Source organism: Pseudochaenichthys georgianus, chromosome 16, assembly GCF_902827115.2.
Source record: "Pseudochaenichthys georgianus chromosome 16, fPseGeo1.2, whole genome shotgun sequence".
Lineage (NCBI taxonomy): Eukaryota > Metazoa > Chordata > Actinopteri > Perciformes > Channichthyidae > Pseudochaenichthys > Pseudochaenichthys georgianus.
In genome coordinates, this window is record NC_047518.2 from 41,712,617 (window position 1) to 41,736,358 (window position 23,742).

The window sequence follows — 23,742 nt, forward strand, 5'->3', positions numbered from 1 at the left end:
TTATTTGTTATTGGAAAATAGGAATTCAAGTAATATTATACTGTAGTCTATAACGGGGGTTCCCAAAAGGCGCGTTCACACTGCGGTACTTTTCCCACAAAGGTTCATGCGAACTTAGTTCATGCAAACTCTTTAGTTCGCATTAACTAAGTACAGATCGCGTTCACACCGGAAAAAGTCCCTGGGGGTGGATTAGGCAAATGAAGCCGCTGACGTCACTTCTTCTTCTTCTGCTTTGGGTTTACTGGCAGGCCGCGAACCACTTCACGGCGTATACTGCCGCCCAAAGTCCCCGGCCGGAAGTCCCCGGAGTTGGGGAAGGCTTCAGTAGAAGCTGCTGGGAGTCCCAGCAGCTTCTACTGAAGCCTTCAGAGTAAATCGCCAGAACGCCGACACCTCCTCATCTCCACCGCTCCCATGTTTTATTTTGTGTTGCCATAAGTTAGTCTCTCTGCGTTTCTGCGCTGGGCTAATGCTAATGATGCTAATGCGAGGATAATAAAATGGCGGCTTCACAAAACTTTTTGGGAGTTTTACGGGGCGTGGTTTGCAATCCGCCCAGCCAATCAGAAATATAGCTCTTTTCTCACAAAAGAGCCGCCCGAAAGTCCCTGCTCTCTAGCAGGGACTTTCAATAGAGTCTGTCTGCAGACCGCAGCAAGGAGGCGTTTCCTATAGGGGCGTTTCCTATAGTGAACGACGGGAGCCGGCTCTCGCCAGCGAACGAGACGTTTTTTGTTTTGTTTTTGCGGAGGGATCTAGATCGGCATGAAGGCACATTATGCAATGTGCAATGTGGACATTATCCCGCTTATTACACATGGCCACATTCTCAACAAAGTAACGACATGACTCCCAATAATAATTTAAATGCTTTTATGGATTTAGAAAAAGATTTTATTGATTTAAAAAATTGTTTTTTGTATTGATTTAAATTGACATGCATCCGCTAATAAAAGTAGTCCGTTGTTACTGTTTGAACTAACGTAACAACGGCAGGAACTGCTTCTATAGTGTTTTTGAGGAGCTTTTTGATTACAGATTTGAAAACATCGTTGCTTGCTTTAAAAGTAGCACAATTCATTATGTCAAACCTTGAAAGATATCCCTGCCCTAATGCCAAAAGTAACTGGCAACTATGTCGCCGTAGCTATGATGTCTATGTCTGGACCGCTGCGTAAAAAGGAGGGTTTCTGACCCATTACTTCTCTTCCTACTTTTTGTCCCCCTCTTCTCCCCGCTGCAGCCTAGCAGCTGATCTCAAAGCACGCTCCCCTCTCCTGCACGGAGAAAAACTATATTTATATACTTTATATAGGTTGATACAGTAGCCCCTTTTATTAAATAGTTTTTATAGGTGTTGCCATCTGTTTTGTGTAGCGTGGTTCTACAAGCAAGTCAATGCATTCATTGGGTGGTATCAGAGAGTTACACGGGTCTGTAAATGCAATGAAAACAATTGGCCACAGCAAATAATTTATATTAAACATGTAATTTTTACTTTTGAATACTTTAGTACAAAGGATGTCTTGAATACTTTAAGTGATATATGTGTACACATATAAATAATTAGTCAAAACAGGGCTACATTTGATTTAATTAAAAGGTATAATATGTGGTAAACTGAAGAGCCCTTTGGGAGCCGAAAGAGCCGGCTCTTCTTGGTGAGCCAAATGATCCGGCTCAGCAAGAAGAGCCGGAATTCCCATCACTAGAACAATGACTTCTTCTGCGAGGATTTATAAAAGCAGCTGGATAAAAAAAGTTAGGAAACGCCCCTATAGGAAACGCCCCTATAGGAAACGCCCCTATAGGAAACTCCTCCTTGCTGCGGTCTGCAGACAGACCCATCTCGGGACTTTCGAGGGGGTAAAAAGGTTCGCATGAACTCATTTTAGTACCGGCTCTTTTCGGACCCGTTCAAATCCAGTTTTGGACAGTCTGCCGTGGTTCCATCCCATTCAAGTGCTGTTCGAGAATCGGCTTAACCCTCGGAGCACACTCAACAATCACAGAGCTTGAGGACTATCACGGGGTTTGTCAAACAGAGCACATGGTGTAGTCCAAACGATAGCTGGGGATTCTGGGTAGTGTAGTGTCTTCTGCCATCCTTTACTCCGAAAAAATATTTGTTTCTCCGAATCGAAGGGGAAAAATACAAATGCATTGCACACAATTTAAACCAATCAATGTTGTGTAATCAACAAGGATAATCTGGTGTTTTTTAGTCGATGAGTAGTGCAGATATCACTGTAAAATCAATCGACAGTAAGGGGAATACTTACTTCCGGGTGTACAATTCTCCGTTATCCAATGAGAATGGATGCTCACATTGCCTTTAAGGGCAGCCGACACAAACGAATGCCGTGCTTCCATGAGCGTCCATAGAAGCATATGGACATCCCAGTAAGCTGAAAATGGACGCTAAGGGCCCCCCCCCTTGCGTTGGAAAAAGCCGACACAGGGGACTTGACATAACGTCAACATAGGCCGACCTGGGAGTGAGGATGTGTTGGTTGGAGATTATGACGGAGGTGACGACGTAGGGCTCCAGCAGGTCCACTCTCCACCAGGGGTTGCTTTCTGTATCAGTGTGGCTGCACGATCCATAAAGGAACCTATTTTCCCGGTTTCCATCAATAGCGTTGATGGCAGATCCAAACACGTAATTTAAACGCCACGTTTTCTAGAAAAAGAGACAGTTGAATATATAATTATAATACACACATTGGAAAATGGTTTGAGCTACATTAGTGTTCCAACAGATAACTGGTCCTGAATATTCAACGCACAACAACTAAAGAAAACAGAAAATAGAAAAAACACAAATTACATACAGAGAAATGCTGCACGTTTCTCAGAAAGTAAATGATGACTTGATATTAGAACGGGGATCATTCAAAACTATTCCATTGTGAGCTGGGTTGCGCTTTCTGAATTTGCAGCATGTTGCCTCAGCGTGCACGTGTTGCCAACTTGATAAAGATGTTTATCAGTGTTTTAATGTCTATGCAATGTTTTATTTCCAAACGCTGAACACATGCTGATGGAGGATACACACGAGCAGACTACGCGGAAGTGTTTTCACCACTCGCGTATAAAAGCCCCGCCCCCACCTTCACAGCTGGTCGATTTCAACAGAGGAAAACCGACAACTGGAAGATGAGTGGAAATGCGTCACATAAATGTATAAGTGCTCACAGCTCCGTGGGAATTATTATGTGCAATTCATTTCTAAAAGGCTTCACATATTATATATACTATAATTATATTTTAATTTAAATGTAGGCTACATTTTACACTAAAACAGAACACAAAAGCAGGACCAACCATCATACATTGAATTCCTTGACTAACAAGAGAAAGATTCATTCATTTAAATACATATTTAATCAACAAATGGGCCGGTTCTAAGGGGTTATTCAGTTAAGCCCGATGAGAGGGGATACAGCTGTGCACATGTCATCATTAACATGCGTCGTTTAAGAGTGACGTTTGAGTGAACGAGGACGTCCCAATTAATACCTGAGGACTCCTCTGTCCTCGCGTCACCTCCTCGTGTCTCTCGCTCGCATCTTACGGAGGCGGAGCTAAGATGCAAGGAAGGAACGCGAGTGAGGGAAAGGAGGAGTCGAGGAGGGGTATTGGGATGAGGCTATAGTATATATCTAATGTGAGCAGTGAGATTACAATATTTTATGCATTGCATAATTATTTTCTTTTGGAGTTAAAGCTATAATCTAGACCAGTGGTTCCCAACCAGGGGTTGTCAACGTTTACGAAAGATAAGCAAGGTCGAGCATCTCAATAAAAGCTCTAGTCTTAACAAAAGATGTTGAAACTGCTATAATAAGTGTAAAGGTCAAGATTAAATGCATTTGTATTAAGGGTGACTTATCAACTAAGGAGCAGTTTGGTTAAATTCAACTAGAAAAGGGTTTGAAAAGAAATGTAGGCGCATCATCACAGATGAGTGAGGGGGCTCTTATAGAATGGAGAGCAGCTCAAGAGGTAAACGAGACGAAAAAGGTTGGGAACCTCTGATCTAGACAATTAAACTTACTTTGTATAAACCTGCTTTTCTTGCTAATGGACAGCCTTACATTCACTTCCCTGTTATGGGACGTCATAAACAAACGATTCATACTCACGATAAGTGGAGGCAGAGCACGTCTCCATGAGGATCATGAGAAGGAAAACACTGAGTTTCTTCATTCTGGATGAGACCTAGGATAGTCATTAATAGAACATATTTAACATAAAACACATTTTCTGTTATTTCTGAAAGCCATCATTTAAGAAATGAAAATCAGATCCAAGTGTATTGAAATAGCTTTGAGTTTTTTTTTCAAAGACTTCCACTGAGCAGGTATCCCTGATGTCTCTAGGTATTTTGTTCCATAGCTTTGGGGCATAATTAACGAAAGCTGCATCACCAAACGTCTTTTTGCGGCTGTTTCTGGGAACCTCTAACAAACCAGCAGCAGAGGAACGCAGTGTTCTTGACGGCTTGTGGCTGACAAGGGAGTTAGCAATATAGCTAGGTCCTTGCCCATTAAGGGCCTTCTATGTCAGGAGGTTGACCTTAAAATCAATCCTAAAGTAAACAGGAAGCAAGTAGAGCGGCTAAAACTGGACTAATGTGTTCTCTCTTCTTAGTTCTGGTTATCCGCAGAGCTGCAGAGTTTTGGTTGAGCTGAAGTCTGTCAGTCGTTTTTTCGGGTGGTCACTAAAAAGTGCATTACAGTAGTCCAGTTTGGAAATAATACTTCTTAATACAAAATGTTTGAAACATACAAGATTTTTAAATAAACTAGTAGGAATGAGAATTGAAATGCTTACCCTGATTCCCGGTGAGGTTTTGTCCCAACAAAATAACTGAGTCAAAGTTACTTGATCTCAGAACTTCAAGAAGTGTCTGTAGATAAAAACCCTTAAAGCTGAGCTATTTGTCTGATATCTTCCCCCAAAGTCAATCAATAATCATGATCAGCATCCAATCACTGAATACCATGTAGTATACTCCCATGCACATGAACCAGTTCTAGTCATTAGATCAAGGTTCCAGTAGTTATCTAACGACACACTGATGAACAACAGTTTCATTTAACTAGGTTTTAGTTTATCACATTGACATATATATATTATATATTATATATATATTGTCTCATAGCTACAAATGCAAGATAAATATATGTTTATATGATGCTGTGTGGGAAAAGTACTCAGTAAAAGTAGAAGTAGCAGAGTGTAGGAAAACTCTGTTACCGTTAAAGTCCTGCATTCAAAATATTTATATATATATATACACATCAGTTGTGTAGTTTGATATGTCAATAAACCTTAGAACATCTTGAAATCTTGAAAGGGATGTGCAAAATAGTCATTATATACAGTCTTTAATTAACTATTAGTAGAGAATAACGAGTAATGAATATACTTTATAGGGATCGTATTAATATCTAATAATTAAATTCAATAACATGCTTTAACCACCAGGTGTCCCTTTATATCAGCTGTGCACCTTTATGGTGTAAAGACAGCCTATCTACCAATTGGATCAAATATAAAATGTATGATCCACGTCACGTTTTCAGTTCCTCATGTTTGTCTAGAGGTCTTCTCATCAGGGCTCTATAAATACAGAACTACGGCAGATATGTAATGCAGCCGAACCGTGTATTACAATGCCGTTATGTGATGACTTTCAAAGAGAAAAGCAAGCACACTCGGAATAAAGTATTATTATTATTTTTTTTTTTATCATTATTATAAATGTTTTCGGTCTGTTTCCGGTATTTGTTAATGACGATGTGCTCTGAGATGTGAGACTGGAATTGCACAGGGGAAAATAACGTATCTTTAGATGCGGATTTTGTTAAACTAATATGTTTGCGCCGTGGACCAACACTATACATTGACGGGGAAGGGGGTAGCAATAAAGATAACACCATTAAACAGTTACACTCCCTGCCACTTAATTCAGGAGTTTACTTGATTGACAGAAAAGTCTGTTAACCCAGAATGCAAAGCGATATAACATCAGTCAAGTGCCGGGTAGTGATGCCTCATTTCGCTCCAATTGCTCTTTCCAGCGCTGTTTTTGCAGGGGGCTGATTCTGTGAGCTGCAGCCTGCAGCTGACCACGCCCCCCTGCAGGAGAGGGGAGCGTGCTCTGAGATCAGCTGCTAGGCTGCAGCAATCGTGCTACTTTGTGCACATTGTGCAAGCAACGATGTTTTCAAATCTGTAATCAAAAAGCTCCTCAAAAACAAGCGGGATAATGTGCAGATTGCATAATGTGCTTTCATGCCGATCTAGATCTATAGAGAGAGAGAGAGAGAGAGAGAGAGAGAGAGAGAGAGAGAGAGAGAGAGAGAGAGAGGAGAGAGAGAGAGAGAGAGAGAGAGAGAGAGAGAGAGAGAGAGAGAGAGAGAGAGAGAGAGAGAGAGAGAGAGAGAGAGAGAGAGAGAGAGAGAGAGAGAGAGAGAGAGAGAGACTATATTGGACCTATGTATATTTCATTATAACTTTGAGAGACTGTTCATAGGACCCATTTGAGTCTGGTGTCTAAGTTGACTGTTCTACTCGTTTATTGTATTCCTTGTACTTATATTTGTGTTTTATGTTTAAGATTTCAGGACATGGAGAGTGGTTTCTTAGCCTGCTTGTTATGTGTTTCTTAACAGAGAGAGAGAGAAATAGAGAGAGGTTAACATGCCATTTTAGTTTTATGTATTCATGTATTTGTTTCTGTTCAAGAACCCAAATAGAGTTGTTGTAGTTATCCCATGTATACATAACACGTGTTATTCAGCTCCTTGCAATTTGGGATTTTATTTTTGGTTGGTAGACCTCGGTGAGCTGGTCATTTCAAAAGTAGCCCACCGGCCCAAAAAGTGTGGGTACCCCTGATGTACATCCACTGCACACATAATCTGAAATAACAACTCTTATTTCTCGCATCAAATGACATCAAAACGCATTTTAATGGCCAAACTAACTTTAAAATAGGCATTTTCCACCGAGAATAAAACGAAGTTCGGCCATGTTTTCTTTTTCTGCAGGGAGAAATTTGAAGATCATGTGACATAGACGCCAGCCATTGGAATGAATGGTGAAAAAAACGGGGTTTGTCAAACAGAGCACATGGTGTAGTCCAAACGATAGCTGGGGATTCTGGGTAGTGTAGTGTCTTCTGCCATCCTTTACTACGAAAAAATATTTGTTTTTCCGAATCGAAGGGGAAAAATACAAAAGCATTGCACACAATTTAAACCAATCAATGTTGTGTAATTAACAAGGATAATCTGGTGTTTTTTAGTCGATGAGTAGTGCAGATATCACTGTAAAATCAATCGACAGTAAGAGGAGTACTTACTAAACGAATGCCGTGCTTCCATGAGCGTCAAATCCCGACGCAGATGGGAATACATTGCAATCAGTTGAAAGCTATTTGCGTCCATTTATGACGCTGAAGGAGCCTAGGAGCGTCACAATTGGACGCCACGGACACTGACTAAACGTCGCTATTGGACGCTTAGGGAGTGAGAGTGTGTTGGTACTGCAGCTTCTCCAGCGGTTGGAGCTAAACGGAGCGGTCTCGTGTGGACAGACACTATCCAGATAACTATTGCGTGTGGACGGAAGTTTTTTTGTGATTGCGTTTGCGTTAATCCTATGCGTTTAGCCGTTTTCGTCCTTGTGTGGCTGCAGCCTTAGTTTAACTCAGATTAGCATAAAGACTGGAAACAGCTATCATGAGGCTGTTGAGAGCTAACAAAAGCCACCTACAAGAACATCTAAAGCTCCCTAGTGTTGTACAAAAGCCAATAGTATACTATAAACATAAAGTTGCGGTTTTCATTTTGGTTAATCAGTCACTTCTGAAGTCTCCACCATGGATGTAAAAAGAGAACTGGATACAGCATCGGAGGCGGGCCCTGTTGAAGCCAAATTGGCCTGACTCTTCATTACAAAAAATACTTGGGTCTGGGATCAAAGAATGTGCGCACTTGTGTTTTCCTAAAGCCCCGCCTCTAACCCGCAATATCATGGCTTGTAGGGCTCAGTCAAATTAATGGACAAGGGACTTAAAGGTGGGGTAGGTAATTTTGGAGAAACCAGCTTGAGTGCGCTAGAATTTGAAAATACACAACCAGAACAAATCTGCCACTTCCTCACAGAGCCCCTCCTCCAACACACGAACGCACACATGACCAATGAGGGCATGAGATAAGTTTGTGCACAGATGGAAGGCTGACATGCAGGTAGGCCATCCAGTTATTTCATCCGGGCCAGCTAAAATGATTGGTCGTGCTTTTTACAGTGCTACGGCTTCCACAGATTAAAAATGTTTATGTATTTATTGTCAAAGCGTTTACTATATTTATTGCTATCGGAATGTTAAGAGCATTCCATGGAATATAACAAAAAGTGTTTCTGAAATAAATTACATACCCCACCTTTAAGCCTGAGATTTTAACTCGCAACTTTTCAGGACATTATCATTTAAATAAGGGATATCAAAGTGTTCATACTTGATAGTTGATTTAGCAAGCAAAAAAATATCCGCTATATTTCAGACGGCTCTTTCCCAATGTAAGTCAATGTAAAAAAGTATTTTTGGGCCAAATGACGTCACGGACTGATCCAGAAGTTGTAGTACCACTGCTTGGCCACTAAGAGAATGTGCGCACTAACTGTGGCGCCGGTTAAAAATAAATCATGGTGACGACCAGACACATCTTCTTCTTGTTTTCAGCAAAAAAAAGCAAACAATAATATTTCCTAAAATGTAAAAGTGTGTTGGAGAAATGGAACAGTAGGACAGTATAAATGCTTTAACCCTTATTATTCTAATATTAACATCTGTTAGAACTTTTGATGAAGATTTCTTTTTCTTAAAACATTTGTGATATTGGGCTATATAAATAAACATTGATTGATTGATTGATTGATTAAAGAATATTTGTAACATGTTGTGCACCAGAAGGACCAGAATCAAAGCAACAGAAATGGGAACAAAGTCAATAATATTAATGATGTTGTAGTATGTTGTTAGACAATTTACACAAAAAACAAACCTTAAAATGTAATCTTTTCTTTGTGCATGATGACAAATTGTTAGTCAACATTTTATCATTCAATTTATCCTCAATTCATGTCTAATGAAAATGACATATGGGACTTATGCCTAAGGTCTTAGTGTTATTAGACGTTGTTGAAAGTACTTATTTGAGATACTTGTACTTTACCCAAGTATTTTCACTTTATACTTCTACTCTACTACATTAGTAAGTTAATGTTGTACTTTTACTACATTTGTTTTACAAATATATTTAGTAGTTATTTAAAAATTCAGATTTTGACAAATAATATTTTAAATATGATAACCCTAACCCTGACCCCCACAAAGAAAAAAATATATTTAATCACGTAAGGTCATCATCTTAACAGTTTTTTTATGCTCATCGAGTCATCCGTGAGCAGAGCACAAAATTGGCTTGCCTATAACAGCTGAATGTGGCGCATACATGCCAACCTTTCCAAATCCAAAAGAGGTAGGTTTGCGCGCGGCAAATGTGCACGCCCAAATGAGGTAATCAGAAGAAATGGAACCCCAGTAATTACATATATATATATATACATACATATATTGCATCATTTTATGCATTTTTCAGAAAAAGTGGTAGTTTAGTAAACAGTGACATCAACGACATGTCTGGTCTGTAAAATGCCCGAAAAGTTAAATAATGGGAGATAAATATCCCAAAGTCTCCACGTTTTATTATATTTTGAATGTGTGTCTGGTCCTCTTTCAGTTGAGACGGTGTAGATGAAGGATGTGTCAGGATGTAGAACTCTTGTGTGAACATTGGATAAAGCCAGGTTCATATTCTTGTTTCATGTTGTTGACATATTAGTCAAAGGTTTGCACAGAGCGATATATCTTTGTGTTGCATCATAAATCAGAAAATACTGCATTAAAAAGTAATTTCCTGCATTTGTCTACACTTAAAGTGTGATATAAATAATGTACAGGCTTTCAGATTGCTGTAGTTCACTAAACAGTGACGTCAACGACATGTTTGGTTCGTAAAATGTCCCAAAAGTCAAAGAACGGGAGACAAATATCCCAAAGCCTGACATGGTAATGTGTGTGTGTGTGTTGTGTGTGTGTGTGGTCCTCTTCCAGCTGAGACCCTGCAGGTGAAGGATGCTTCAGGAGGACACCAAACACCGATGTCTTTCAGTCGCCAACATGTGTTTCGAGACACTGATATTAACGGGGGAAACCCTGCAGGACTCAAATGCCTCGTCTCATTTGGGAGTGATTACCCATCAGCCCCGGGGGTGCAGAGGAAAGGCAGCGTTACCCCCGGTCTGCACGTTGTTTCTCTTTCAGAAACACAGAGGACTGTTTGTATGACGCGATCACAGACACGCTGCAAACGGTGTCTGCCAAAAGTCGAGTCCAGTGTCTATGTAGTGTCATTTTTATTTGTTATAGTTTGGGAAGATTGAAAATCGGTAGGGAAAGTCAGCTAAGTCGGTAGGCGGTAGAAACATGTCAAAAGCGGTAGACTACCGCCCAAATCGGTAGGGTTGGCAGGTATGGTGGCGATTACCATCTTCTACAGCAAAACGCCTCACAAACTTAGATCCAAAGCTTTAGTGCATTTTGATTCAATGCTGAGTACAGCCAAACTTCACAGTCTCTTCTCTGTCATTGGCAAGGCAAGGCAATTGTATTTATATAGCACCTTTCAACACAAGGCAATTCAAAGTGTTTTACAAAAATGAAAGACATTAAGAAAATGGCATTTAAAATCAGTCATTAAAAAGAAAAGATAATAAAATAAACATTAAAAGAAAAAATACATGGATAAAAGTTACAGTGCAGTTTAAGATGTGAATAGTTCAATTAAAAGCAGCGGCACTAAGTCTTTAGTCTGGGTTTAAAAGTAGTAAGAGTTGCAGCGGATCTGCAGTTTTCTGGGAGTTTGTTCCAGATATTTGGAGCATAATAACTGAATGCTGCTTCTCCATGTTTAGTTCAGACTCTGGGGACAGAAAGCTGACCAGTCCCTGAGGACCTGAGAGATCTGGATGGTTCATAATTTGGCAAGAGGTCAGAAATTTATTTTGGGCCTAAACCATTCAGTGCTTTATAAACCAGCAGCAGTATTTTGAAATCTATTCTTTGACACACAGGAAGCCAGTGTAAAGACTTCAGAACTGGAGTGATGTGATCCACTTTCTTAGTGTTATGAGGACTCGAGCAGCAGCGTTCTGAATCAGCTGCAGCTTTCTAATAGATTTTTTAGTGAGACCTGAAAAGACACCATTACAGTAGTCCAGTCTACTGAAGATAACAGCATGGACAAGTTTTTCCAAATCCTGCTGCGACATTAGTCTTTTAATCCTAGATATATTCTTTAGGTGATAGTAGGCTGATTTAGTAACTGTTTTAATGTGACTGTTGAAACTCAGGTCAGAGTCCATGACTACACCTAGATTTCTGGCTTTATCTGTTGTTTTTAACATTGCAGTGCAACTTTTATACGTTCTGCCTTGGCTCCAAAAAGCATTACCTCAGTTTTATCTTTGTTTAATTGGAGAAAGTTCTGACACATCCAGTCATTGATTTGTTCAATGCACTTACTCAGTGTTTGAATTGGAGCATAGTCTCCTGGTGAAATTGTTACGTACATTTGTGTGTCATCCGCATAGCTATGGTAACTTATTTTGTTGTTTTTCATTATCTGAGCCAGTGGTAGCATGTACATGTAGACGTTAAAGAGAAGAGGCCCCAAGATGGAGCCTTGAGGTACCCCACATGTCATATTTGTCAACTCAGATGTGTATTTACCTATAGAAACAGTTGTTTCTGTCCTTTAAGTAGGATTCAAACCAATTTAGAACTGTTTCCGAAACTCCCACCCAGTTTTCCAGTCGGTCTAGTAATATGTTGTGGTCAACAGTGTCAAACGCAGCACTGAGATCTAATAATACTAACACTGAAGTTCTGCCACTGTCTGTGTTTAAGTGGATGTCATTAAAGACCTTTACAAGAGCAGTCTCAGTGCTGTGGTTTGGACGAAAGCCTGATTGGAACATATCGAAACAACTATTTAAATGCAAGAAATTACTCAACTGTTGAAAAACAACTTTTTCAATGATTTTACCTAGAAATGGCAGGTTTGACATGGGCCTGTAATTGTTCATTACTGAAGCATCTAGATTATTCTTTTTTAAGAGCGGTTTAATGACTGCAGTTTTCAGGGCCTATGGAAAAATACCTGAGTGAAGAGAGCTTACTATATGAAGTAGATCTGAGGCCATGCAACGAAAAACATCTTTGAAAAATCCTGTTGGAATAATATCAAGGCAGCAGGAGGAGGATTTCAGAAGTTGAATAATGTCCTCCAGGTTTTTATCATTAATCGGATGGAATTGTGTCATGGTGTTTGAATTGATATTAGGTGGACATAGGGACAACACATTTGCTGTACCTGATGCAGAGGCACTGACTCCTTGTCTGATTTTCTGAATTTTGTCAGTGAAAAAGGAGGCAAAATCATTGCATGCCCTGGTGGATAGAAATGCAGAGGCTACTGACACTGGGGGGTTAGTTAGTCTGTCGACGGTAGCAAACAAGGCACGTGCATTGTTTTTGTTTTTGGTAATGATGTCAGAGAAGAAAGACTGTCGTGCGTTTTTCAATTCCAAATTATAAATGCTAAGTCTCTCTTTATAGATTTCAAAGTGAACCCGGAGATTTGTTTTTCGCTACTTACGTTCAGCTTTTCGACACTCTTTTTTCTGCTCTCAAGGTCAGGGCCTTTCTCCATGGAGATATTTTCTTCCCAGACACTTCCTTTACCTTAGTTGGAGCAATGGCATCTATAACATTTTTAATTTTTGAATTAAAATGATCTACTAGCTCATTTACTGAGATGTTAGCAGGGGCAAGTGTGGAAGAAAAATTCTGAGTAAACATTTCCCTAGTATTTTCAGTTAAACATCGCTTTGTGGTTACCTCTTTTTGAACACTTGTGTGAACAGAAATAGAGCTCTCAAAGAAAACACAGGAATGGTCAGAGAGTGCAACATCAGTCACCACAACCTTAGAGATATTCAGACCCTTTGAGATAATTAAGTCCAGTGTGTGCCCCTTATTGTGCGTGGGCTCCGTCACATGCTGAGTCAGTCCATAGCTATCAAGAACACAAAACAGTTCTTTAGCCCCTCTGTCCTGGGGGTTGTCAACATGGATGTTAAAATCACCAACAATGACTAGACGGTCAAAGTCAATACACACTATAGACAGCAGTTCAGTGAAGTCATCAAAAAAGCTTGCACAGTATTTGGGTGGTCTATCAGGCCCGGACTGGCCATCGGGAGGACCGGGAGGTTTCCCGATGGCCTGGCCTGCTAGCCTGAGGACTTTTTTTTTTGTATGTATGTATTGTGAACGCAACGCTGCGCAAATGTGGGTCTGACTCTGCCTCACAGAGGGTGACTGGCTGTCTACATGATGTGGCCTGCCGACATGGCCACTTTCATACAGATCATACTAATACCCTCGATTGGTCTCTGTGTGTCATTCAAGCTCGGGAGGGTGTGTGTTATGTGTGGCGCGAGCGAGTGAGATAAAGCACGTGCACCGGTTGCGTGTATTGTTGTTGTTAGCATCTGGTGCTAGCTAGCTGCGCTAACGGATATAAGGAGCTGTCAACAAGGTGTGGGGAGAGTCCTCTGCTGTCAGACTGAGAGACTGATAACCTCAGCTCAGGTGAGGTAAAGGACTCGCTGAGTGTTTAGATAGTTAACTTAGTCTAAGTTATCCCAGTGGGTCTCAAATGGTTTGGTCACCATTTATGTAAACGCATATTTCCATTTGAGGGGGGAGTGATTAGTCAAATATGCATGAATAACACGTACTCCGCCGGGTTTCCTGCCAACACCATGTCCTGTCCCAATTTAGAGACAATGGATGTCCACTCTCGGGAGACGTCTGACAGTGCTGTGGTTACCCAAAGTGACAGACCTAATTTTACCTATATTTAGAGGCAATGGACGTCCACTCTCGGGAGAGAGACCTCCAGCATGTGTCCCTGAAATGGGGACTCAGGTTATTTAACACCTCCAGGAGAGAGACCAGTAATTGCACCTCTCAGTGGCCCCTCAAAGAGCCCCAAAGGACGGACTAATGACCTCCAGCATGTGTCTCTGACATGGACACCTCCATAACCTTGCACACCGTGAGTCCCCGGGCCCCCGGACTTAAGCACTCCCCCACGGACTAAACCCAGATCATCACACCCAACAGAACCTCATGCCCCTGGTAACACTTAAAGGTGGTGGATTTTGTGGTGCTTTTCTGTCAGCCCATCAGCATCCATATTCGGCCTTCTTCACGGCACCACCACCCCCCCTTCTGTGGAGGATATTCTCATGCTCCTGGTAACCCTTTAAATATTCTGATACTACCAGGGCTCATCACTGCACTTTACAAGCCAGAAATAATGTTTAAATGGTCGGGAAAAGTGTTTTTAAACGTCTGGAAGAGAGTTTTAGCCTGTCATTTTGCACAATATCATTTAACATTGAACCTCTCCTGGAAATGCACAGAATATGTCCATTTCCAGGAGAGGTTCAATGTTAAATCATATCGTGCAAAATGACAGGCTAAAACCCAGGAATAAGTGTTTGAAAGGCGGGGGAAAGTTGTTTAAAATAGTGTGATACCTCCAGGGCGCATCACCACATTTTACAAGCCAGGGAAGGTGTCTGAATCCTGGGTAAACTTGGTTTAAATAGTCTGATACCTGGCACTGTATCAACCCCTGGGAATCTTCAAGGTTATATACATTTTATGGGGCCAGAAAAACTGTGAATTAGGACCTGGTAGCCGGTACTAGGCCAAGTGGAAACACAACCAAAAACGGGGCCCGCACGGCTCTGCACGCTTAAAGCGAGCTACCCGCTGCAGTGGAAACGCGCCATTAGATAGCCATATAGCAGGTACTGGGTGATTGAGGTCGGATTGCAAGCCATCAGGTCAAGGAGATCAGGGATGCGCTTCTCGCCGCCATGGCGGCGAGAAGCTCTGCCTGACTCGGCAGACGATCCAGCTTGTTCCTCTTCACCTTAAACTGGTGGACAGTGACAGACTTTTTCAAGTCGTTCATGTTGGCTTTCACCTCTCTGATGATGTGAGTCATATCAGACTGGATGAGCCTGAACCCCCGGAGCTTTGACTCAGGACCTCAGGAAATGGTTCACATTCTTCAGGAACAACAGCGATGTTGTGACTGCCCGGCCCGACTTTACAATATACTCGCTCCAGCCACGGACCCTCTTCGTGTCTTTTAGGAACAGCCAATCTGAAAGCCGGTTAACACCATGGGCCATGAATACGAGGAAGTTCTTTATCCGGCTGACCTTGGACAGATAATTTTCTTTCTGTTTTACTGTCGATGCGACACCCTCACAATGATCCCTGTATGTCTGAATGTACGTCTCCATGCTTTGAGGCAACGTGATTTCACGCATGGTATTCCCCCGTCCCTTCCCAGTGGACTAGTGAGGAGAGGGCCAGTCCTTAGCCAGATTAGCTTTCAGCTTATTGTAGACGGACGCACGGGTCTTCTGGCATACACGGGTCTCACTACCGGAGGCTGCTGGGGACCGCATGACAGTCTTGACCGGGGTCTTGAGAGGGGTCTCACTACCGGAGGCTGCTGGGGACCGCATGAGAGTCTTGACCGGGATCCTGAGAGGGGTCTCACTACCGGAGGCTACTGTGTTTATGCCGGAGGTACTTGAGATTGCCAGGTCCTTAAATCGTATACATTCTTCCTCTTCCTCAAGCACAGCAGCAGTGGCACCCTTTTTCAGCCTGGAGTGCAGGGTCTTCACCTCATCAATGAGGGCATCCTTCTGAGCCCTCAATGCCACATTGTATGCAGTGCTCTTCGTCACACTCAGTATGTGGGGAGAAGGGTGGAGGGGGCACCGGGTATTCCTCCTCATTGTCTATATCCAATGATGTAGCCATTCTAATGATGGGATTAGTCTGTCTGAGGTCATGGAGCAATTGCAGGGCCACACTATGCTTCAGCCTTGCCAGGACCTGATGTGCTTCATCTCGGGAGAACTTAGGGTGGTCATGAGTTACATGACGGTCTAGTTTCTTCCCAGCATACGAACACCCTGTGATGGGAAAGGGTTTGGTCCGAACATTTATTCTGCCACTGGCCATTTTAAGAATGATGCCTCTTTCCTCCAAGTTCCACACTGCATGTTTGTGCTTAAGGTGCTTGTTCAAAGCCAGATAGAAGAGTCTGCACACCGGGCATTCGGACGACATCCTTACTGAAACAGACACAGTTAATGGTATTTAAATTCTTTATGTTTCTCCGTTTATATGCGTTAGCGTAACCGGTGATTGCAACAATGGGTCCGATGCTTCAATGCCTGGTACACAGACCAAGGGAGGACTTGGGTTACCACCGGGTTAAATGGTCCCACCTCCTCACCAACGCGGGGCTGGTGATGGCAACATTGGGTCCGATGCATCAATTCATGGTGCCCCGACCATGAGAGGGTTTGGGGTGCCCTGGAACCAGGCAGTACCCCAGCAGGAAACACGTTTTATGGTCAAAGGAGGAAAGAGTGATAGAACCGGGGTAAAGCAAAGAAAGTGTCCAACAATCACTGCTGTTAGCAGGGTCTCACACTCAAAGGCACCTAGGCAGAGCTCCAGGGTGATGCACAAGGCTTCCATACCCAGCAATAAGTGTTTGAAAGCTGGGGGAAAGTGCTGTGAATACAGGGAGAGAGCAGCCAGAAAGAAGCAGGCTGTGAGAGCCACAGAGCACACCCAGAGATCTCCTTGCAGCGCATGGCTCTTGCACCCAGACTGCACCCAGAGAACAGGCTGCTTCACAGCACTTTACAAGCCAGGAAAAGGGATTGAATCCTGGGTATACATGTTTTAAATAGTCTGATACCTCCAGGGCGCATCACCACATTTTACAAGCCAGGGCAGGTGCCTGAATCATGGGTAAACATTGTTTAATTGTTTAAGTGTTTTTAAATGTGTGAAACAGTGTTTTGTCACTTTCCCGTCATTGACTGGAGAAATTGGGTCGATGTTGTATTCAATCTGACCGTTAATATTCCAGTGGGACGAAGTACGTACAATGACCGGAGTGATCCCATGTTAATTTTGTCCTAAAACCGGAGCATTCCCTCACCTGTTTGGGGTCCAGTCGACACCAGCCCTTGCTCCGAAGGGGGTCCCACTGACACCAGCCCATGTTCCGTCCAGGGTCTCATCTACGTCTGACCCGCCAGGGGTTCCACCAGCTCCTGCTCTCGATCCCAGTGCTCTGGCGATCCAGCTGACAATGGAGGGGTCCCATCGCGGCCTACGCCGTCTTCCTGCCCGTCCTCCAGAGCTGTCCCGGCACTGCCTTCCTGCCCGTCCTCCGGAGCTGTCCCTTCGCCGCCTTCTTGCCATCCTTATGCCCGTTCCCCTGAGTTCCCCAGCCGCAGCCTTTGCCCTTGAGCCCGGCCCCCTGACTTTCCCGGCCGCGGCGATCGCCCTCGGGCCCGGCCCCCGACTCTTCCAGCCGCTGCCTTCGCCCTCATGCCTGGCCCCCTGAGTTCGCCCGCTGTGGCCTTCGCCCCTTTTTGAACTCTGCCTTGCCTCCGGGCCGTCCGCCTGAGACCCCCACCATGAACTCTGCCTTGCCCCTGGGCCGTCCGCCCGAGTCCCCCTCCTGTCACGATCTGTCTGTTTTGTTTGTCTTTTTCTGTCTTTGGTTTCCTGTTTTATTTTGAAAAGTGTTCACCCCCTGTCTTGCCTGTTGCTTTCTGTCTGTGTTCCATCCTGTCTGATTACCCCATTGTGTTCACCTTGTGCCCCTGTGTTTTCTCCTCCCTCCTCACCTGTCTCTTGATTCTTTGATTAGTCTTGTGTGTATTTTAGTTCTGGTTTTTCTGTCTGCCATTGTTAGTTCCTTGTTTGTCTTGGACTGTGTTCACGTGGTAGTGTTCTGTTTTGTCAATTTAACCTTGGAATAAAGGTATTTTTCTGTGAAATCTGCATTTGGGTCCAGTCTGCTTCACTCAACCCTGAAATAAGGAATTTCTGCACTTTTCTTTCCCAGGGTGCAGTTTAAGGCATTTTTTGCACACATGCAGTATACAGTATGTGTATTGTATATGAGATTTCATGGTACACAAGGAGATAAAAAAAAAGATAATAATCCAACATTTTACAACATATAAAATAAACAATATTTAAAGAATAACTACAATCAAATATTTAAAAACTTTGAAATAAATACAACTATAAAAAAATAACAATAAGAAAACATTAATAACTACAATACAATCTAATAAACTATGAAACAAAAAATATATATAAAATGATTTTGAATGAAAAGACCAATTAGCAGGCAGTCCCACTTCAGGTGAGACGCCGGGAGTCGCTCCGCTCAGATTTACATATGTATATATCTAAGCTTCCAGAAAGGAGCATATTTATGTCTGATTCCTTTAACATGATTTTTATTTTGTTGAGGGAAACTCAAAATAGATATTTAAGGAAGTGATCTTCATGTAGTCTAATCTCATCACGCCTTGCCCCTGCTTACCAATAATACATAAGTCAATTTGACAAAGCATGGGATCCAGTACATGAGCAAGCTGTGAGGAAGATCTCGGCTCCTACATGCTTCTTTGGAAACATGACATTATTCTAACCATTAGTCCTTTGCAGACTTTCCGGGATATTGTCCGGTTCCTGAGGGACGGAGGGAAGTCTGTGAAGCCGGAGGAGGCTGATGAGGCTGCAGGGTGAGCGTCTGGAGGCCTGGTTGCTCATTCAACTTTCATTTACTAGCAGGAAAATGCAAATAAGTGTAACAATAAGTCATCAAAGCTTACAACGAGCCATATCTTAACATATCCTTTTTTACGAATTAGGGATTTGCAATTTTTAAGACAACCGTGTATAAGGACTGTAGGTTTATAAAAAATGACACTGCCAGTAGAGGAGTGTACAATTCTGTGTGAATGTGGTGATAGTAAGATAAAATAACTTGAATATTCTTTGACATTCAAACTCTCAAATCTCTGAGAAAAGAACTGGAACATTAGTTTTTTATTGGGTACATTTAAGAAAACATTGTATTTTTTTCTTGTCAATTCACAACCTTGATTACAGACTTTTCTTTATTTTTTTTATATTACTTCTTCATGAGGCTACATTGTTTTTACATGTACCTACAATAACCATTCATTTAATCTTGAGTCTGGATTTAAGTGTATTATCTCATTGTGTTCTGTGTTGCAGGTCTGAAATAGTCACAAAAGGACAGGTGAGAAGAAACACTTTTCACAGCCTTTATGTTATTGTTAAAAATATGCACACAGCTTAACGTAATCACACCTCCATTTTCCTAAATCCGTTTTATTCGATCGGCTTGGTGCAGTTTGAGAATGTACAATTGACCCAGTCTCCTCTGATGTTACATTGCAACCTGCCTGTGGGACAGAGTCCAACCACACAGTCTGTGTGTCCAACACATGTCCTGCAATAAACATGCTGCAGCTGCCCAGCTACTCACTGTTTGTAAAAGTAAATAAATAGTATTTTCTTTTCAATAATGTGGGCTACTTTCTATACCCTGCTTCATAGACAATACTGACATCACTCAGCTCCTCCGAGTCTGGGGGTCCGGGGATGTGAGGACAGCGCAAGGACACAGACAGGGAGGCTGATTTAATTCATAAAGGAAATGGCGGTCAATATTAACAATATAGGAGCTAAAACGCTTAATAGCCTTCATTGTCAGGTTGTTTGGAAAATGGGACCCAAGTGCAGTTTAAAAAGGACTAAAATAAGTGAGGTAACAAAAAGCGAGCGTTATTAACAAAAGCCGAAGGCAGAAAAAAACAATAAACTAATTAACACAAACAAAACCGGGGTGCACGACAGACAGGAACAAACTTACGACGGGAACAGGCAGGAGACACGGACAAGCATAGGTGACAGGGACATGAAATGACGACGAACAGACATGGAGCACAGGGGAAGACAAGACTAAATACACATAAGGGTAATCACAGGACAAGACACAGCTGGCAGGGGAGGCAGAAACACAAAGGCAACAGGTGAACACAATGAGGCACAATCAGACACAGGAGGGAAACTAACGACAGGAAGTCAAACACAGGGAGTAGGATCAGACAGACACAAGGAGGAAAACATTTCAAAGCAAAAGGTGGAAAATGAAAACAAAAATCCAAAACCATGACACTTCATTACGTGTTAGAGAAAGAACATAAGAAAGTTTGACAAATATTAGGCTGTTAAACGAGCAGCGAATCCGCTGTGTGTAAAAAGAGAGAGAGAGAGACGCTGAGCTGCAGCGTGCAGCAATCAGCTGATACAGCAACACGATACGGAGCATACTGTAGGGAGAGAGAGCTGGGGTCCTCGGCCTCCGCCTCCTGAAACAAAAGACGTTTTAAATATCTTATCAGCTAGTGTAAGTGCAGAAATATTGAATATAACCTTGACTATTACTGTGTACTTCATTTATCTGACAGCATTATTTAATGATACTATTTTATATATATATATACACACATTTATTCATTTATAAACATATAAACACACACTTATATGTACTCACACATGTATTTATTCAGTTATACACATACAGCATTATTTAATGATACTGTTATATATATATATATATACACATTTATTCATTTATAAACATATAAACACACACTTATATGTACTCACACATGTATTTATTCATTTATACACACAGATGTATTCATTCATTTATACACACACTCACATATATACACTATATATATATATATATATATATATAAAATAGTATCATTAAATAATGCTGTCAGATAAATGAAGTACACAGTAATAGTCAAGGTTATATTCAATATTTCTGCACTTACACTAGCTGATAAGATATTTAAAACGTCTTTTGTTTGTCCTGAAAACGACATTTGAGAATACACACAGGCTATTTATAGATGATAAAACACCAGTAATACAATCTCAGGACTCTTCGAAATGGCTTTGATTACAGGATCGTTTACTTTCAGTCAACAAATCCTTTGGAAAGACAAAAAACAACTATTCAATATCCTACTTTACCGCGACCGCTATAACTGCCGAAGAAGAAGTCTATGACGCTATCGCGTAGAGCTACGTTCTTGCGTAATGCGGAAGTGGGCGTGGTTAAATCTAAACTGGGTTGGAATAACGATAGACGCGTCCCGGACACTGGTAACCCACCGTTCTATCTCATACAGGCTCCGCCCTCTACTGGACTCTATGGGTACAGTGGGTGGAGCAGGCTTGGCATTTCGTCATTTTAGGGGCAAGGCCATTTGGCCTTCCCGTTCACATTTTTTTTAAGGGCACAAAGGCCACATGACAGGGCACAAAGGCCACATGACAGGGCACAAAGGCTGTTTGGTTAAATTACGCTGGTCAATCAACATGACTGAAAAGTGTAGCACTAACGTCAACACCAGTCGTTTTACAAACGGCTGAATAGCAATAGTGTTTCTTAATCGTATACGTTAAGTTCAGCCATAAACCACATAAGTCAGTCAGGGGTAAAATTGTATTATCACTGGCCCCACCATTGTAACCTCTGGCCCGGAGCATTCGTCCACCAAAAAAAAAATCGACTAATAATTAAGAAAATTAACACATTTGTTGCATTCATTTATGCACTAACTACATTACTACTTGTACTACAACATTTTAATCATCAGTTCTTCCTCATTTTCCTCAATTGTTCATATTTGGTTTATTAAAATAATGATATTGTGGTCATTGTTAAAAAATGGCTGCTATTATTATGAGTATTATTATTTGTATAATGCACTTTCTGCCTTCCTGTCATTAGGAGTTAGACATGTAATGGCTATGTAATAGATTTGATTAGAACCTTCATTATCCTAAACGGCTGGGACATTTCCCCAATACCTTTATATTGTCTACTCTTCACTTACTTGTCAGCATAGGTCGGCATTGATGTACAGAGCCGACAGAAGACCTTGTTTATACTGGCATCATATTGAGAGGTGCAGCCAGTGACGCGTCCTGAAAGTAAGCTGCTGGTTCCCTCCACAAAAAGCAATGGAATTTCTCCACAGGGTTTTGGAAAATAGCTGGAAATAAGGTCTGTGGAAAACAAACCTGTTTGATAAATGCACGTTTTGTTCAGCCGGATAATCTCCACATGTCTATCCTACTTTTATAATTTTCGAATCATAAATCTAATCGATAGATTATAAAAGGGTTTTAGGATGCGGCACTGCAGCCAACTCCCTGTCTCTCCTTTAACTCCTCCGGTGACTTTCTTTTATTAGAAGATTGTTTTTTGCCCGGCGCTTGGCCGGTTACCGCTCGTATTAAAAACATTTTGGCGAATGGTTAGGTGGCGCGATAGTCTGTAGTGAAGAAGGAGCGCCCTCCCGCTCACGGGAGCCTGCTCGGAGCACATCGCGAGCACATCGCGAGCAGCAAACAGCTGTTTGCTTTTCCCCCCAACAACGACAACCGACTCACGAAACGCTATGTTGTAGCGTTGATAAACGAAACAATTTAACTAAATTGCTAGTCAAAATACCAATACCACAGGACATTTTTTTTTACTTTTGACAGGGGCACAAAGGCCACTTTGGCCGTGAATTGCATTTTGCCCCGGCCAAAGTGCGGGGCAACGACGGCCATGGCCGTCGCGGCCGTCGTGAAATTCCCACCCTGGGGTGGAGCCCCGATGGATAAATGCCCTGTCGCCCCACAACATCGACCCACCACACTGCCCCTGACCGGCCTTCGGTTAACAGACATCGCACCCCAACTTCCTATCATCCGGTTGTGACCGTGGAGAAGTTGGGGCCACTTGGCTGGGTAGAGCCTAATTGGTCTGAATAAGCCCATAGCTCCACCCTGCACGTGCCAGCAGAAGTGACTACACACTGCGCACCACGTTTCCCAGATCCCTAAGGAGCATGGGAAAAAACGTAAGTGTACTATGTCCTCCACACTCACACGCTTACCTCGTGTAGAGTGTACACGGACCTTGGTGGGGAAGGCTGCCTATGGGCAGGCGGGGAGGGTCTTCCATCCCTGTATGGGGTTTACTGCGCACCACGTTTCCCAGGTCCCTAAGGAGCATGGGAAAACGTAATTGCATTATGTCCAAGGGGGTCAGATACAGCTTACTGACCCACAGCCCCCTCCTTTCAGCAGTCCAATGTGTTGCCCCAGCAAGCACAGACGATGAAAAGGAGCCCAACATGTCCAAGAGATAAAACCTTATGAACAGGCCTGGCGCAGACCAAGACGCCACCGTGCATATGTCCTCCACACTCACGCCGTTGAACAAGGCTGTCGACACAGCCATACTACGTGTAGAGTGTGCACGGACCCCGGTGGGAAAGGCTCTCCCCGCCTGCCCATAGAAATGAAAGTCCAGAGTGAAATGCACTCGCAGAGCCATCCTGTCAGGCGTTTCTTGGACAGAGCTTTACCGGCCACACCATCCCCAAAGCACACAAACAGCTGTTCAGTGCGCCATGCCAGCGCACAAACTGGGCAGAGGAGGTACAATGTTGCCTCCCTGCCCGCCGGTACCCGGCGGGTGACCCGCAAAAAAGATG

At 42.5% G+C, this 23,742-nt stretch overlaps 1 long non-coding RNA gene across 1 annotated transcript; it reads right to left on the bottom strand.

Moving 5' to 3' along the window:
• Positions 1 to 2,675: 2,675 nt before the first annotated feature.
• LOC117461383 (uncharacterized) lies at positions 2,676 to 4,953 on the bottom strand. The gene is made up of 3 exons (XR_004553695.2): positions 4,843 to 4,953; positions 4,152 to 4,227; positions 2,676 to 2,686 (listed from the first exon to the last, which is right to left on the bottom strand). It is a non-coding gene; the product is annotated as an uncharacterized lncRNA (long non-coding RNA).
• Positions 4,954 to 23,742: the final 18,789 nt, after the last annotated feature.